The sequence below is a fragment of the Pinus tabuliformis genome, chromosome X (assembly GCF_031772625.1).
Source record: "Pinus tabuliformis cultivar Carrire ecotype Pingquan chromosome X, CPIR1, whole genome shotgun sequence".
NCBI lineage: Eukaryota > Viridiplantae > Streptophyta > Pinopsida > Pinales > Pinaceae > Pinus > Pinus tabuliformis.
Window position 1 is genome coordinate 114,524,806 of NC_142308.1, and position 7,823 is coordinate 114,532,628.

General features: G+C 36.1%; 1 pseudogene across 4 annotated transcripts; it reads right to left on the reverse strand.

Moving 5' to 3' along the window:
* Positions 1-1,698: 1,698 nt before the first annotated feature.
* On the reverse strand, positions 1,699-6,064 carry LOC149138696 (calmodulin-binding receptor kinase CaMRLK pseudogene; annotated as a pseudogene). 4 transcript variants are annotated; one of them, XR_016264511.1, is made up of 3 exons: positions 5,793-5,904; positions 5,180-5,417; positions 1,699-5,016 (listed from the first exon to the last, which is right to left on the reverse strand). The product of XR_016264511.1 is annotated as a calmodulin-binding receptor kinase CaMRLK pseudogene, transcript variant X1 (transcript). The 4 variants fall into 4 exon arrangements; XR_016264513.1 differs by lacking the exons at positions 5,180-5,417; positions 5,793-5,904 and adding an exon at positions 5,915-6,064; XR_016264514.1 differs by lacking the exons at positions 5,180-5,417; positions 5,793-5,904 and adding an exon at positions 5,911-6,023.
* Between the last annotated feature and the right edge of the window lie 1,759 nt (positions 6,065-7,823).

A 7,823-nucleotide genomic window follows, 5' to 3' on the forward strand; every position in this document is an offset into this window, starting at 1 on the left:
GTCTACAGAGCGCAGTCTGTTATTTGCAGTTTTGAGTCGATTTGTTTTTTGGGTTTAAATATTTATGGAAATTTTGGTAAGATTTTGATACAATTTAGTAGAGATTTTTGTAAATTTAAATTATAGCTATAAACTTTAATTGTACCATGTTGTTGTCCCGGGCCGTTAGGACTGTGTAATATTGCTCTCCTCACCCGCTTTAGAAACACGCATTTACATGTCAGATTGTATATGGATTTGCTGGGTCACTGTCCGTTGACACAACATATGTACGAGTATTGTATCACATTGTAATATAATTGTATCATGATGTAATATAAAGCTTTTTCATTGGGATTTCCCCTCTGAAAAAAAAAACTATAAAACTTTAATGTGTTTTTTTATGATGTCGAGATAATTTCCACAATTAAAAAAATATGATCAAACTAAAAAAATATGATCAAACTTTTTTAGTACAAGATTTTTTTAATTTTTTACCTAAATTCCAACCACTTTTAACAATCCAATCCATTCATCAACCTTAGACACTTCCATTCCCTACAAAACTCCAAAGGTCAATAAAGATAACGATTTACAGTTATATTAATAACGCGCACCTCAGACCACTTTTGGAACATGGAGCTCAACGCCCGGTTATATTAATAACGCCCACTTGTCTACCAAGTCTCCTGGAAAATATTTTTTTGTTATATTAATAACGCCCACCTCAGACCACTTTTGGAACATGTAGCTCAACGCCCAGTTATATTAATAACGCCCAATTGTCTACCAAGTCTCCTGGAAAATATTTTTTTGTTATATTAATAACGCCCACGTCAGACCACTTTTGGAACATGGAGCTCAACGTCCAGTTATATTAATAACGCCCAATTGTCTACCAAGTCTCCTGGAAAATATTTTTTTGCGGAATTCGATTGTTGTTTTTGGGCTACAAAATCTGAGGTTTGTAGTGTTTTAATAGTAATTTTGAAGTTACAAATGAATTTACCGCTATCAAAAACCCTATAACCTCAAATTCAAATAACCTAGTTTGACCATAACCTTAAATTCAAATAACCTAGTTTGATGGCGATAACCATGATCTTTTTCCCAAATTTATTCAAATTCGCTGTAAAACCCAAAATATTGTCGGAACTCCGCTGTAGGTAGACCCCATTCCGACAAAAAAAAAAAGCGTACACAATTGAATTTAACCAATTTCTAGCTCTTTTTGTTTTAAAAGACTACAGGAATATTTGAAACTACATTTCATTGCTCCCAAGCCGAAAATAAATGGCACTTAATGCATTGGGCCGATGGAGAGTGTTTATTCTTTTAATATGGGGCATCTCGGTCCCTTGATTTTGCCGCTGGAAACATTCCTATATGGCCCGATGGATTGGGTTGATTCGTTTACTGCGACGACATAAAATGTAATTGTCAGGTATCACCGCCTCTTATTTTGGCAGGAAACAATCCCGTCTGGTCCCATGAACAGTATTCATATCTTCGATATGAGGACGGAAATGTAAAGCTAATTGTTAGGTACCTCGGTTTTGTTTTTTCCGCTGGAATTGTAAGGTTAGCGCAAAATCAAATAAAGAAACAATATAGACTTAACATTTTGTAACTAGCTCAAACTAGCAAATGCAACCATGAAACAAACAATCAACATTCTCACCTGAGAATAAGGTTACATATATTCATTTAAATTTGAAATGTAGCTGAAGTTGCAGAGCTCAAGGCTGCATATATCAGGTAATATATGTCATATCCTAGCTTAAATGAATATATGCCAGCCTTCATATATAGAGCAGCCAATGTATGATACAGATACAAAGTGTATTTAGAGAGAAACATGGCACACAGAAGTTGATGCTCACCCTCACCCTCACCCAAACTGCAAACCCCAGATCGAACATCGCTCCTCTTTGTGCAAATATCTCAAAACTTATTTCTGATTCTTAATCGTTGGCCCCTTGCACTTTATAACTGCGTGTTGTATATATTATGATAAAATTTGTGTCCGCAGATGCATACATATACAAACATAAAAATGAACTGGAACCCTTGAGATCTAAATTCATTAAATAAATTCCCTGCTTTCGATCCAAAAAAACGATACCTTATGTTGCAGCGAGATCATTTTTTCTAAAACCATCAACGGAAACGTTGGGCTGTTATAGCTTTTGAACATTCTTCATTTTACAAGAAGAGCATAGTTTGTACACATCCTTAGCATTACAATAAATACAGATACCTGGATTGAAGAAACGTGAACTCGATTTTAATTCTGCCAATGCTTTAAGGAAAAACATTCTTCTGTGTAGATGGATCTCCTATAAAAGAATGCATAGTCCCAATCCAAAGCCTTTAGCAATTTTTCAGCAATTGGGAACAAAAATTATCTTTTAAATGCCAAATAAATACTGTAACTAGATTATAGGGCGCTTTTGCCAACGATGAAGCAAATCAGATCTGAGCTGGGTCTGGTCGGATGTCTTTCAAAAGACCAACCACCTGCTGCATAGAGGGACGCTTGGAGGGTGACTCTGCAGTGCAGAGATAACCAATTCTCAAAGCATCCAGCATTTGGGTTGTAGGAGCAGAATTGGACAGTCTTGTGTTCAGTGCACTAACGCCATGGTTTTCTTTCATGAGAGAACGGACCCAATCAACCAAATTCCCTTTGAATCCACCAGGAAAACCACCATCAGAAGCCCTTCTGCCCGTGACCAGTTCTAATAATACAACCCCAAAACTATAGACATCGGCCTTTGCACCTTGATTAAAAGTGTCCAGAGATTCAGGAGCAGCATACACAGACTTTAGGATTTCCGGGCGGGCTGAGACTTTTAAAAGGTCTTTGATCCCGGATTCAGCCACACGGGGTTCAAAATTGTCATCTAACAGCACATTAAACGGTGTCAGCCCTCCATGAACGATCGGCGAGGATGACCCATTGTGGAGAAATGCAAGCGCTCTGGCGATTCCTAGGGATATTTTATGCCTGGTAATCCATCCCATGCGTTCCCCGGAAACTGCAGCCTCTTCGGTCTGCTGCTCCTCCCACGTGTCCATGCTCCAGTCCTCTGTATTGGCCTGCATTCCAGGAAGCTCATGAAGCCATTGATGGAGGTCGCCATTTTGCATAAATTCACAGATTAACAATTTCTCTTTCCCTGCAATGCAATAACCCAGAAGAGGCAAAATGTTTGGATGCTTCAGACGACCCAATGCATCTAACTTTGACACAGCTTCCTCTGTATTTAGATCCTTTGCTCCCTCTAATACCTTGATAGCTACATGGATATCTCCCGGCAATATGGCTCTATAAACGGGACCATTTTGTCCTTCAGCCAGCTGGGATTCTTTGCTGAAATGGGAAGTTAAGGCTAGGAGATCAGAGAAGGTGAGGTCTAGCAGAGGTTTTTCAAAAATGATTACTGAAGCCGAGGTTGAATCCTTGATGTCAGCAACCCATGTACCAGAATCTGTCTCGAACGAGAATGGCCCCGATTCAGTTACGGATCTGTCAGTTTTCCACATAAATGGAGGCTTTGGGACAACCCATTTCTTCATAGCTTGGGCTCTTCGTCTTCTATACAAGCAAAGTAAGAAGAATACCATGGCAGCCACTGTGACTGCAGCTACGGACACAATTGCTGCCATTGCTCCTTTCCTCAAAGAATGGGATACCATATCATGGGAAAGAGGGGAAGGCGAGGGAGGCATGATTTGGGCACAGGGGCTTTTCAGTGCATTGTTACAGAGTCCAGAATTAGTAAAAGCTGCGGGACCAAATTTCCTGACGTCCTCGTCATTGGCTCTTCCGGAGAAGTTATTGAAAGAAATGTTGAGGAACTGCAGTTTTTCAGCATCAATTGAGAATGGCCCAGATAGATTATTATAAGAGAGATCGAGGTAGAGTAAGGAACTAATGCCAGCCAGGGAAGAAATAGTTCCGTTCAGATTACAGTTGGAAAGATCTAGGTATTTAACCCTGCTTGAATTCTTTGATAACAATGGTATTGAAAGCAAATTATTTCCAGCCAGAGAAATATTGGTGAGGCTTTCCAAACTGAACAGTTCAACAAGTACCTTGTTACCGATAATCTGGTTGTGGGATAAGTCCACCACCGTGAGATGTTTGAAGCTGGAGAGATTCAGCGTGTTGTCGAATGTGCGGAATCGATTAAAAGACAGATTCACAGTCTGTAACGCTGAATATCTTGGACGATTTATGCCCCAATTAAAGTTCAGGCTTCCTCCAAATCTATTTCTCGCCAAATTCAAATATGTCAGGCTCCTCATCGTCCACAGGTTCTCCTCTATACGCCCGGATAAAGAATTGTCTGAGAGGTCGAGGGATTTCAGATGGACTAATTTAGAGAGCACTCCCCAGTTCACAACTCCTGACAGGTTCCGAGAATTTAATTTAATTGCTCGGATGGTGTCACAGCTGATCGTGCCCTTGCAAACGTCCGAGACATTGAATCTCGAGACACTATGAAAAGCATTTTTGATGATATCAGAATCTTTCGCCGAAGCGCGTCCCGCAAGATTGCACAACAGAATCAGCACTAAACAAACTGCAAACCTTGTGAATTCCATTGAATGTCAAAGTTTGACTGCGGGATACTGAGAGCTGATGAAATTTACGCTTTCATAGGCGAGCGTGAGCTGTTAACGCGGATCAAGAACGGTTCCTCTGTCCGTTTCCTTCTTGCTGCGGCGATGATGGCAGTCTCACGGGCATTTTCTCCGCAATCAATTCTTTAAGCTTTTTCGTCTCCGCCAATCAGAGAAGATATCCGCGAATTCAGGAAATCCAGATCCGTGCACTGCATTTTAATTGCTTCGGCTTCGAACGATGACGCAGAGCCGGTTCAACGTAAAGAAACAGCTGATTCCGTGCACGATTTCTCTATTAATCTGACGGGTCAAGTTTGAGGGAGATTATCTATAAGGCGATCAGAATAACTCCGCAGGCTCTCCGTATATTTCACCGCTTCGGAAACTTTCACCACTTAATAGCTGCAAAATCCGATTAAAGTCACGGTCAGACTCCACAAAGAACGGACTGCATCAAAAGAAACTTCTCGGATCTACAATAATTACACAGCAAGACCGAAAGAACAAATCAAAAAATTAAACATCATTCAACTTCTACTGTAAATTTCCGTCAAAACCGACTCACATAGAAGCGGTTTCTTGCAAGAATGAAATTCAGCTCTTCAAAACACTAAGCACGTTAAATTCTTGAATTCTTTTCCATAATCAACAAAATAGATCCAAAGAATTCCTCAACTTTGACAGTGAAATTGCACCAAAACTTAACACAAATTCCTTCAAGTTTGACGGTGAAAATTGCGGGGAAGGTTCATGCAAACAGCCGTGTTCATTCGGACTCTTGGGATTCGACATGAAAATGACAACTGCGCGAGAAGCGAAACAAAATCCTTAGGCTTTTAGTAAGTTTTGAGGCTCTTTGGCTTCAACACGACGAAGCCAGAACGAAGATGAAATTTGCATAAAAGCTAAACAAATTCCTTCAAATTTGATAATGAAAATCAACGAATATTTTCATCCAAACAACAGTGTACATTGAGCCTCTTCAGCTTCGACATGAAAACAAAATCCATAATCTTGACAGTCAAAGAAAATAAATCCATCAATTTTGACTGTCAAAGCTGCAAGAAAACTTTGTGTGTGCATCATGCCTTCTTCTGCTTCCACAAAAATCAAAATAGTGGAAAAATAAGGCAAACTTTGACTAAGAAAATTCAGACCGAAGGTTCATATTAACATACAGATGTGTGCCTTCAGATTCCTCAGCTTTCACATGAATTTCATGGAAAGGCTGCAAACAGGACTATTTATATTCAAAGAAATTAAAGAAGTTGCAGATATTGACAAAAATGATTGTACCTACTTCATTATTCTCCTGTTTTTTAACCGGCTGAACAATTTGGAGTTCCTGACTTCAAAATTGACATCGGATTCAACAATCGTGCAGTAAAAAATTGAGTGCTCTTAGGGTTCTTCCAATACCATATGCTGTCATCATCTGCTAAAAGCGCGTATTATCTCGTTCACGCACGGTGACTTCCTTTTTCACATTCGATGCTGATCTGACGTCGTGCAGTTTGAATTGTCGTTCGCCGTCTAATTCAAACGGCAGGACGTCAGGCGGACTGTTTTAATGCCATCCTTCGCAAATCACGGCTACGGCTAGTCAAACGTATTGATTTTAATAATTTCAAATATTATTTTTTAATAATAATATCACTCTCTTGCGGACAACGTTTAGTTGGAGCTATTTCTTGTTTGATCAAAATTGTTTAAAAGTTTGTGTTTCATTAAATGTAAAGAAAAAATAAATGGACGAATATAGCCAAAGATAAGTTTACTCGTTATTATTATTTTATCATTTAATAATTCGTTGGATATTTTGTGAGATTAAATTTTTATTTGTATTAAATATTTTTAAATGTATTGAGATATTTGTATGGTTAATTTTTGGTTTAAGAAATTGAATTTAGGACATTTATGTCATTAAAATCTCGTGGGATCATATTTGTTTTGGGTTACATTAGCCATGTTGTATATTTTGTTAAGTTATGGGTGTATTAAGATCACTGCACTTTTAATCTTAAGTTTCAAAAACCACAACTTAGGCGCATCTAAGTCATCAAAATCATTTAGGGATCACACTGGTCTAAATCACACTAGCCCTTAATACGGTTGGATTTTTTTTGCCTATAGAATTTCAAATTTGTTACATTGATATCACTAAGTGCCTTAACAATGCATCCCATAACTTCATGAAATTAAGTGTTCTACCCATCAACTTAAAAAAAACAAAAACAAAAAAATTACAAATTTTATATCTATATATTTTATTTCGCATATGTTGACCAAATGCTATAAACATTTTTTTTCAACATTATATTATTATTATTATTATTATTCAAAAAAAAATTAATCTTACATTTGAAAAATAATTTTAAAAATTTACACAATTTTATATTTATATATTTTTATTTTATATAGATTAACTAAATAATATAAACAATTTTTTTTCAACATTATATTATTATTATTATCCAATTAACACCAATTTTAAAATCACAACTAACTAAACACCAAATTAATATGTAAAACCCTTATTAACATTATATTAAGTTCAACCAAAATATGAAATTTCAATGAAAATCGAAATTTAAACTTTACCGTACTCTTTTTAGCAATCATACCTCCCCCATACTGCATGCAAATTTTCTTACGACAGAATATTTATGATTATTATTTTAATGTAAACTATTAACCCTGGAATGCACAAGATTCGTCATGGACTTTGTTCTTTATTAAATAAAGGTGTGTCCCATCTTTGTTGGATTTTCATTTTGCGTGTGATAGCTGTCTCTATTTATAAGTTATTATTACCATGATATACTTTTATAAGGGAGGGAATTTTGTGTAGTGTGATTTTTTTATATATTTTAAATTTAATAAAAATAGAAAATATTAGAACCTTTATTTTGTTGGATAATAAAATATTTTTGTGGTTAATATAGTATCGATTTAATTTTATTTAATTAAAATACATTTTTAAGTGTTTATCTAATTAAAATATATTTTAATTAATTCAAAAGTAAGATAGTTAATTTATAAATATAATTTTATAATTTTGTATAATAATAATATTTAGTGACATTTATTATGTTATATTAAATTTTATGTATATAATTTAATTAATAAATAAATGGTGCTTAGGATATTGATTTTACACATTATAAAATTAGTATTAAAAATATTAATATAGTTGAAGGCTTCATAAT